The following is a 10,508-nucleotide window of genomic DNA, read 5'->3' as shown; positions in this document are numbered from 1 at the left end:
AAGAAGAAGAAGAAGAAGAAGAAGAAGAAGAAGAAGAAGAAGAAGAAGAAGAAGAAGAAGAAGAAGAAGAAGAAGAAGAAGAAGAAGAAGAAGAAGAAGAAGAAGAAGAAAGGCACAAAATCAGGGAATCTGGAACAGTATGAAAAGACCAAATCTATGACTAAGAGGAATAGAGGAAGGAGAAGAAACCCATATCAAATGAACAAAATATATTTTCAACAAAACATAGAAAATTTTCCTAACTTAAAGGAGGAGGTCCTAGTGAAGGTACAAGAAGCATGCAGAGCACCAAACAGACTTAATAAGGAAAAAATTTTTCCATGATACACAGTAGTCTAAATACTAAGTTTATAGAACAAAAAATATTAAAAAGATGCAAGGGAAAAGACCAAATAACATGTAAATGTGTACTTAGTAGAATAATACTCAATGTCTCAGAGGAGATTCTAAAAGCCAGAAGGGGCTGGATAGATGGTCTGTAAACTCTGAGAGACCAGAGATGCCAGCCCAGATTACTATACCCAGAAAAACTATCAATTGTAATAGGCAGAGAAAAAAAAACATTCCACAATAAAAGCAAACTTAAGCTGTATCTATCCACCAATCCAGCTCTAGAAAAAACATTAGAAATAAAATGTCAGTCTGAAGAGGTTAACCATACCCAAGAAAACACAAGGAACAAATAATCCCAGAACAATAAATCAAAAGAGGGGGAAACCCACACCATAACAACAAAATAATAGGCATCGATAAATACCAATCATGAATAGTTCTCAATGTTAATGGTTTCATTTCACCAATAAAAAGATACAGACTAACAGTCTGGATTAGAAAACAAGTTCCAACTTTCTGTTCCATCTGAGAACATTCCTTACCATCAAGGGTAGACATCACCTCATGGTAAAAGAATGTACAAACATATTTCAAGAAAATATACCCAAGAAGTAAACAAGTGCACCCTACTGTCTGTCTGACAAACTTCAAACCAATACTAACCAGAAGATATTACAGAAGAACACTGCATACTAATCAAAGGAAAAATTCAAGAAGACATTAGAATTCTAAACATTTATGCTCTAAACACAAGTGCACCAAAGTTCATTTTTAAAAAAGAATAGAAAAGAAAATACTATAGCTAAAAATCACATATTGACCCTCATACAGTGATTGTTGGTGGGTTCATACCCCACTCTCCCAATAGATATGTCATCCAGACAAAAACTAAAACAGAAAAATGCTGGAGTTAAATAAGACCGTGAAACAAATGGACCTAGCAGATATTTACAGAATATTTCACCCAAGAAAAAATAGAATATATTTTCTTCTCCAGAGCTCATGAAAAGTTCTATGACATTAACCACATACCTGGTCATAAAACAGGTCTCAACAAACATAAGAAAGAGAAATAATTAAGAAAAGCGAAATAACGCTCTGCATTCTATTTGACGACTATGAAAGAGTAAAGCTGGATATTAACAACAATAGAAAGCTTATGAACTCCTGATGGAAACTGAACAACTTACTAATGAGTGAAAAAATGAGCCAAGACAGAAATTAAGCAAATAAATGCTCGAAAGATAGCTCAGTTGTTAAAGACCAGGCTCACAACCAAAAATAGAAGAAAATTTAAAACGTTTTAGAATTGAATGAAAATGAAGATACAGCATACCCAACTTTATGGAACACAATAAAAGTAATTCTGAGAGTTAATTTCTAGCACTAAGTGCTGACATTTAAAAAACAATATTAAATGAATGAATGAATGAATGAATGAATGAATTCATAAATAAAACACCTAAAAGGAGCTGGTGGCAAGAAATAATTAAACTCCAGCTGGAATTAATAAAATAGAAACAACAACTAAAAAATACAAAGAATAGAGGAAAGGAAGAGTTGGTCCTTCAAGAAAAGCAGTAAGATTGATAGTCCTCAGCCTAATTAACTCATAGATGAAGACAGAAGAACCAAATTAGTAAAACTAGAGGTGAAAAGGGAGACATCGTAACAGACACTGAAACATTTTCGGAGATTTGTTTGTTTGATGTTGCTTTAGGCATTTTTGAAAAAAAAAAAACCTTTTGCTTGTGAATTATGGTTCCCAGTTTTATGTTTTTATGGATTTTGTGTGTGTGCTTCTTGTGTTTTTTTTTTTCTTTTGGTTTGGTTTTATTGTTTGGTGTTGCTGTTTTCTAAAGTGAGAGAGATAGAAGGCATTGAGTTTTGTGGGTAGAAAAATAGGGAGGATCTGGGAGGAAAAACCACGATCAGAATATATTGTATAGGTTTTCTTTTTTTCAATTAAAAAAAAATGGGACTTGAATTCCTGTTCTTTCCAAGACTTTAAGCATGAAAGGATGCTGAATTTTGTCAAATGCTTTTTCAGCATCCAATGAAATGACCATGTGGTTTTTTTTCTTTGAGTTTGTTTATGTAGTGGATTGCATTGATGGATTTCCATATATTGAACCAACCCTGCATTCCCGGGATAAAGCCTACTTGATCATGGTGGATGATCATTTTGATGTGTTCTTGGATTCGGTTCGCAAGAATTTTATTGAGTATTTTTGCATCGATGTTCATAAGGGAAATTGGTCTGAAGTTCTCTTTCTTTGTTGGATCTTTGTGTGGTTTTGGTATCAGCATAATTGTGGCTTCATAGAAGGAATTGGGTAGTGTTCCTTCTGTTTCTATTTTGTGGAATAATTTGAAGAGTATTGGTGTTAACTCTTCTTTGAAGGTCTGATAGAATTCTGCACTGAAACCATCTGGTCCTGTGCTTTCTTTGGTTGGAAGACTTTCTATGACTCCTTCTATTTCTTTAGGCATTATGGGACTGTTTAGATGGTCTAGTTGGTCCTGATTTAATTTTGGTATTTGGTATCTGTCAAGGAAATTGTCCATTTCCTCCAGATTCTCCAGTTGTGTTGAATACAGGCTCTTGTAGTATGATCTGATGATTTTTTGAATTTCCTCAGTTTCCGTTGTTATATCTCCCTTTTCATTTTTAAGTTTGTTAATTTGGATACTTTCTCTGTGCCCTTTGGTCAGTCTGGCTAAGGGTTTATCTATCTTGTTGATTTTCTCAAAGAACCAGCTCCTGGTTTTGTTGATTTTTTGTATGGTTCTCGTTGTTTCTACTTGATTGATTTCGGCCCTGAGTTTGATGATTTCTTGCCTTCTACTCCTCCTGGGTGAAATAGCTTCTTTTTGTTCCAAGACTTTCAGGTGTGTCATTAAGCTGGTAATGTATGCTCTTCTCCTTATCTTTTCAATATTGTACTTGAGGTACTAGCTCGGGCAATTCGACAACATAAGGAGGTCAAAGGGATACAAATTGGAAAAGAAGAAGTCAAACTATCATTATTTGCAGACGACATGATAGTCTACTTAAGTAACCCAAAAAACTCCACTAGAGAGCTCCTACAGCTGATAAACAACTTCAGCAAAGTGGCAGGTTATAAAATCAACTCAAGCAAATCAGTGGCCTTCCTATACTCAAAGGATAAGCAGGCTGAGAAAGAAATTAGGGAAATGACCCCCTTCACAATAGCCACAAACAGTATAAAGTATCTTGGGATGACTCTTACCAAACATGTGAAAGATCTGTATGACAAGAACTTCAAGACTCTGAAGAAGGAAATGGAAGAAGACCTCAAAAAATGGGAAAACCTCCCATGCTCATGGATCGGTAGAATCAATATAGTTAAAATGGCCATTTTGCCTAAAGCACTATACAGATTCAATGCAATACCCATCAAAATTCCAACTCAATTCTTCACAGAGTTAGAAAGAGCAATTATCAAATTCATCTGGAACAACAAAAAACCCAGGATAGCTAAAACTATTCTCAGCAACAAAAGAAAGTCTGGAGGAATCAGTATCCTTGACCTCAAGCAATACTACAGAGCAATAGTGTTAAAAACTGCATGGTATTGGTACAGTGACAGGCAGGAGGATCAATGGAACAGGATTGAAGATCCAGAAATGAACCCATACACCTATGGCCACTTGATCCTCGACAAAGAAGCTGAAAACATCCAATGGAAAAAAGATAGCCTTTTCAACAAATGGTACTGGTTCAACTGGAGGTCAGCATGCAGAAGAATGCGAATTGATCCATCCTTGTCTCCTTGTACTAAGCTCAAATCCAAATGGATCAAGGACCTCCACATAAAGCCAGACACTCTGAAGCTAATAGAAAAGAAACTGGGGAAGACCCTTGAGGATATCGGTACAGGGAGAAAGTTTCTGAACAGAACACCAATAGCGTATGCTCTAAGATCAAGAATTGACAAATGGGATCTCATAAAATTACAAAGTTTCTGTAAGGCAAAGGACACCATCAAGAGGAAAAATCGGCCAGCAACAAATTGGGAAAAGATCTTCACCAATCCTACATCAGATAGAGGGCTAATATCCAATATATATAAAGAACTCAAGAAGTTAGACTCCAGAAAACCAAACAACCCTATTAAAAAATGGGGTACAGAGTTAAACAAAGAATTCTCACCTGAAGAACTTCGGATGGCGGAGAAGCATCTTAAAAAATGCTCAACTTCATTAGTCAGTAGGGAAATGCAAATCAAAACAACCCTGAGATTTCATCTTACACCAGTCAGAATGGCTAAGATTAAAAATTCAGGAGACAGCAGGTGTTGGAGAGGGTGTGGAGAAAGTGGAACACTCCTCCACTGCTGGTGGGGTTGCAAATTGGTACAAGCACTCTGGAAATCAGTCTGGCGGTTCCTCCGAAAACTGGGCACCTCACTTCCAGAAGATCCTGCTATACCACTCCTGGGCATATACCCAGAGGATTCCCCACCATGTAATAAGGATACATGCTCTACTATGTTCATAGCAGCCCTATTTATAATTGCCAGATGCTGGAAAGAACTCAGGTATCCCTCAACAGAAGAGTGGATGCACAAAATGTGGTATATCTACACAATGGAGTACTATTCAGCCATTAGAAACAATGAATTCCTGAAATTCTTAGGCAAATGGATGGAGCTAGAGAACATCATTCTAAGTGAGGTAACCCAGACTCAAAAGGTGAATCATGGTATGCACTCACTAATAAGTGGATATTAACCTAGAAAACTGGAATACCCAAAACATAATCCACACATCAAATGAGGTACAAGAAGAAAGGAGGAGTGGCCCCTTGATTGGAAAGACTCAGTGAAGCAGTATTCGGCAAAACCAGAATGGGGAAGTGGGAAGGGGTGGGTGGGAGGACAGGGGAAGAGAAGGGGGCTTACGGGACTTTCGGGGAGTGGGGGGCTAGAAAAGGGGAAATCATTTGATATGTAAATAAATTATATCGAATAAAAAAATGGGAAATTGGTGTGAACCAAACGTTTTTACAATTTACTTACTAGTCAGTCATTCTTTAAATCTTTACATAGGAGGTAAGTAGAGAAACGTTACTGCTTGGTGTGTCTGTGAACTGTAGGCTCTGATGAAGTGTGGACTTGTTTTGTCCCTGCTGTTTCCATAGTGAAAACCAAAGGTACAGTTTTTTGTTTGTTTTTTTGATTTTTTTGATTTTTTTATTTTATTTTATTTTTTGCGAGGAAAGGAGAGCCACGCTCTTAAGAATCACTCCCAGACTTTTGCTCACTGGCTTTTGTGCTTTGGCTTCCCAGTCTAGCCCATTGTTCTCCCTTAAGCTGCTATGTAGCAAATCATGGCCATGAAGCCCCAATCCTTCTCCCTCTACCTCACAAGAGCTGGCACGACAGTGTAGATGCCAAAGGCATCACTCTCCTCTAGAAGGGAATAAGAGATAGTTTATCCTGGAGCCATGTTGAATGAGCATGATTTAGGTTACCATCACATTCCATGTTCCAACGTGGGAGAAGTTTTATCGTTTTACTGAACAAAGAAAGTTGTAAATCAAGGCAAGTTTCAAACGTACAGGTGATGTATGCAAAATACAAGCAAGATAGGGGATAGGTTTTCTATAGAACCATATGCTATCTGATAATCTTAACTTTGGGTTGGTGGAAGCTGGTGGTACGCTAAGTTAATTCATTCCAAAAGTTTCTATGTAAGTTGCAAGATGGTTTTTTTGTATATATATATATATATATATATATATATATATATATATATATATATTAATTTTCTATAGTCTTTGTTTACATTCCAAATGCTTTCTCCTTTCCCAGTTCCTCCCTCCCCATATGTCCCATAAGTTCTCTTCTCTCCATCCATTCTCCTATCTTTCCCCCTCCCTTTTCTCTGTCCTGGTACCCCCCTATAATGCTGGATCAAGCCTTTCCAGGATCAGGGCCCTCTTCTTCCTTCTTCATGGGAATCATTTGATATGCTAATTGTGTCTTCAGTATTCAGAGCTTCTGGGCTAATTAATATCCACTTATCAATGATTGCATTCCATGTGTATTCTTTTGTGATTGGGATACCTCGCTTAGGATGATATTTTCCAGTTCCAACCATTTGCCTAAGAAAATCATGAATTCATTGTTTTTAATTGCTGAGTAGTATTCCATTGTGTAAATATACCACATTTTCTGTATCCATTCCTCTACTGAGGGACATCTGTGTTCTTTCCAGCTTCTGGCTATTATAAATAAGGTTGCTATGAACATAGTGGAGCATGTGTCCTTATTGCAAGCTGGGGAATCCTCTGGGTATATGCCCAGAAGAGGTATAGCAGGGTCCTCTGGAAGTGTCATGCCCAGTTTTCTGAGGAATCGCCAGACTGATTTCCATAGTGGTTGTACCATCTTACAATCCCACCAGCAGTGGAGGAGTGTTCCTCTTTCTCCACATCCTCGCCAACACCTGCTGTCTCCTGAGTTTTTAACCTTAGCCATTCTGACTGGTGTGAGGTGAAATCTCAGGCTTGTTTTGATTTGCATTTCCCTAATGACTAATGATGTTGAGCATTTCTTAAGGTGCCTCTCGGCCATCCAAATTTCTTCAGGTGAAAATTCTTTGTTTAGCTCTGTACCCCATTTTTAATAGGGTTATTTGGTTCCCTGGGGTGTAACTTCTTGAGTTGTTTGTATATATTGGATATTAGCCCTCTATCTGATGTAGGGTTGGTGAGGATCTTTTCCCAGTTTGTTTGTTGCCTCTTTGTCCTTTTGACAGGGTCCTTTGCCTTACAGAAACTTTGTAATTTTATAAGATCCAATTTGTCAATTCTTGATCTTAGAGCATAAGCTAATGGTGTTCTGTTCAGGAACTTTCCCCCTGTGCCCATGCCCTCAAGGGTTTTCCCCAGTTTCTTTTCTATTAATTTCAGTGTGTCTGGTTTTATGTGGAGATCCTTGATCCACTTGGAGTTGAGCTTAGTACAAGGAGATAAGAATGGATCAATTCACATTTTTCTGCATGCTGACCTCCAGTTGAACCAGCACCATTTGTTGAAAAGGCTGTCTTTTTTCCACTGGATGTTTTCAGCTCCTTTGTCGAAGATCAAGTGACCATAGGTGTCTGGATTCATTTCTGGGTCTTCAGTTCTATTCCATTGGTCCACTTGCCTGTCACTGTGCCAATACCATGCAGTTTTTAACACTATTGCTCTGTAGTATTGCTTGAGGTCTGGGATACTGATTCCCCCAGAAGTTCTTTTACTGTTGAGAATAGTTTTAGTTATCCTGGGTTTTTTGTTATTCCAGATGAAATTGAGAATTGCTTTTTCTAACTCTGTGAAGATCTGAGTTGGGATCTGATGGGTATTGCGTTGAATCTGCATATTGCTTTTGGCAAGATGGCCATTTTAACTATATTAATCCTGCCAATCTATGAGCATGGGAGATTTTTCCATTTTCTGAGTTCTTCGATTTCCTTTTTCAGAGACCTGAAGTTCTTGTCGTATAGATCTTTCACTTGTTTGGTTAGAGTCACACCAAGATACTTTATATTGTTTGTGGCTATTGTGAATGGTGTCATTTCCCTAACTTCTTTCTCAGCCTGCTTATCCTTTGAGTATAGGAATGCAACTGATTTTCTTGAGTTGATTTTATAACCTGCCACTTTGCTGAAGTTTTTTATCAGCTGTAGGAGTTCTCTGGTGGAGTTTTTTGGGTCACTCAGTATACTATCATATCATCTGCAAATAGTGATAATTTGACTTCTTCCTTTCCAATAAGTTGTAAAATGTTATTTTAGACACAGAGAAGGTAAGGAATGACTTTAAGAGGGTTAAAAGTAGCCCAAGATAAGGTCATAATTTTCTAGTCCTGTAACATTTCAGTACTGAAATTCTCGTCAGTCAGTCTCCACAGACACATCTTTACACGAGTTCTCATTCAGCAGTCATGGGCTGCTATGCCTCACTCAGTGGGTGGTGGTTGTTTGTTTGTTTGCTTTTATTTTTATAGATTATTTCTTTATTGGAAAACTTCTAACTTTATGATATGTAAGTACACTGTAGCTGTCTTCAGACACCCCAGAAGAGGGCATCAGATTTCATTATGGATGGTTGTAAGAAACTATGTGGCTGCTAGGATTTGAACTCATGACCTTCAGAAGAGCAGTCAGTGCTCTTACCCGCTGAGCCATCTCTCTAGCCCCTATTTACTTTAAAGAAATAATAAGGCCCTATTGATTTTAATGTATATCATTGTCATAATTCTTTTTATTCATTTATTAATAATTTTATTTGTTTACATTTTAAATGCTATGCCCTTTCCTGGTCTCCTGTCCATGAACCCTCTGCCCCCTCCCTCTCCCCTTTGTTTTTAAGAAGGTGCCCCACCTACCCACCCACTCCCACCTCATCCCTCTAATATCCCTCTTCTTTGAGGCATTAAGCCTGGACAGGACCAAGTGCCTCCCCTCTCACTGATGCCAGATGAGATTGTCCTCTACTACTTATGTAGTGGGAGTCATGGACTGGCCAATGTATACTGTTTGGTTGGTGGTTTAGTCCTTGGAAGGTCTGAGGGGTCTGGGTTACTTGATACTGTTGTTCTTCCAATGGCATTGCAATCTCCTTCAGCTCCTTCAACCCATCTCCTAACTCTTCCATTGGGGTCCCTGGGCTAAGTCCAGTGGTTGGCTGTGAGTATCTGCATCTGTCTTAGGTGCTGGCAGAGCCTCTTAGAGAACAGCCATACCAGGCTCCTGTCTGCAAGCACATCTTGGCATCATCAATAGTGACAGGTTTGGTGTCTGCAGATGGAATGGATTGTACTATGAGGCAGTCTCTACATCGCTTTTCCTTCATTTTGTCCCTGCATTTCATTTAGATGGGGACAATTCTTTTTTTTAATATTTTTATTTTCTATATTCTTTGTTTACATTCCAAATGATTTCCCCTTTCCTGGATCCCCCCTCTCCATATGTCCCATAAACCTTCTTCTCTCCATCCCTTCTCCAATCACCTCCCTCATTTTTCTCTGTCCTTATATTCCCTTCCAATGCTAGATCAATCCTTTCCAGGATCAGGACCCTCTCCATACTTCTTCATGGGAGTCATTTGTTATGCAATTTGTGCCTTGGGTATTCAGGGCTTCTGGGCTAATTAATATCCACTTTTCAGAGATTGCATTCTATGTGTATTCTTTTGTGATTGGGTTATCTCACTTAGGATGATATTTTCCAGATCAAACCATTTGCCTAAAAACTTTGTGAATTCATTGTTTCTAATTGCTGAGTAGTATTCCATTGTGTAAATATACCACATTTTCTGTATCCATTCCTCCTTTGAGGGGCATCTGGGTTCTTTCCAGCTTCTGGCTATTATAAATAAGGCTGCTATGAACATAATGGAGCATGTGTCTTTATTGCATGCCGGGGAATCCTCTGGGTATATGCCCAGGAGAGGTATAGCAGGGTCCTCTGGAAGTGTCATGTCCAGTTTTCTGAGGAACCTCCAGACTGATTTCCAAAGTGGTTGTACCATCTTACGGCCCCACCAGCAGTAGAGGAGTGTTCCTCTTTCTCCACATCCTCGCCAACACCTGCAGTCTCCTGAGTTTTTGACCTTAGCCATTCTGACTGGTGTAAGGTGAAATCTCAGGGTTGTTTTGATCTGCATTTCCCTAATGACTAATGATTGTTGAGCACTTCTTAAGGTGCTTCTCGGCCATTACAGGGACAATTCTGGATTAAAAACTTTCAGATGGGTAGGTAGCACCATCCCTCCACTGGAGGTCATGTCTATTTACTAGAGGAGGTGTCTTCAGATTCAATCTCCCTGCTGTTGGTTTTTTCAGCTAATGTCATCCCCACTGGGTCCTAGGAGCCTCATGCATCCTTGGCCTCTGGGGCTTTCTAGTGGGTTCCTCAAGTTCTCCACCCTACATTACTACTTATTTCTATTCATTCTCCTGGCCCTCTAGACTTCTCTCCTGTCTCCTCCTGTACCTGGTCCTGCCTTCCTTTTTTCCTCCCCCTCCTATCTCCCATTCAGGTCTCTCCCTCCCTCTGTCTCCCATGATTATTTTGTTCCCTCTTGTAAGTGGGTTTGAAGCATCCACACTTTGACCTTTCTTCTTATTAAGCTTCATATGGTCTGTGAGTTGTAT

Source organism: Apodemus sylvaticus, chromosome 7, assembly GCF_947179515.1.
Source record: "Apodemus sylvaticus chromosome 7, mApoSyl1.1, whole genome shotgun sequence".
NCBI classification, from domain to species: domain Eukaryota; kingdom Metazoa; phylum Chordata; class Mammalia; order Rodentia; family Muridae; genus Apodemus; species Apodemus sylvaticus.
This window is presented reverse-complemented; position numbering follows the sequence as displayed.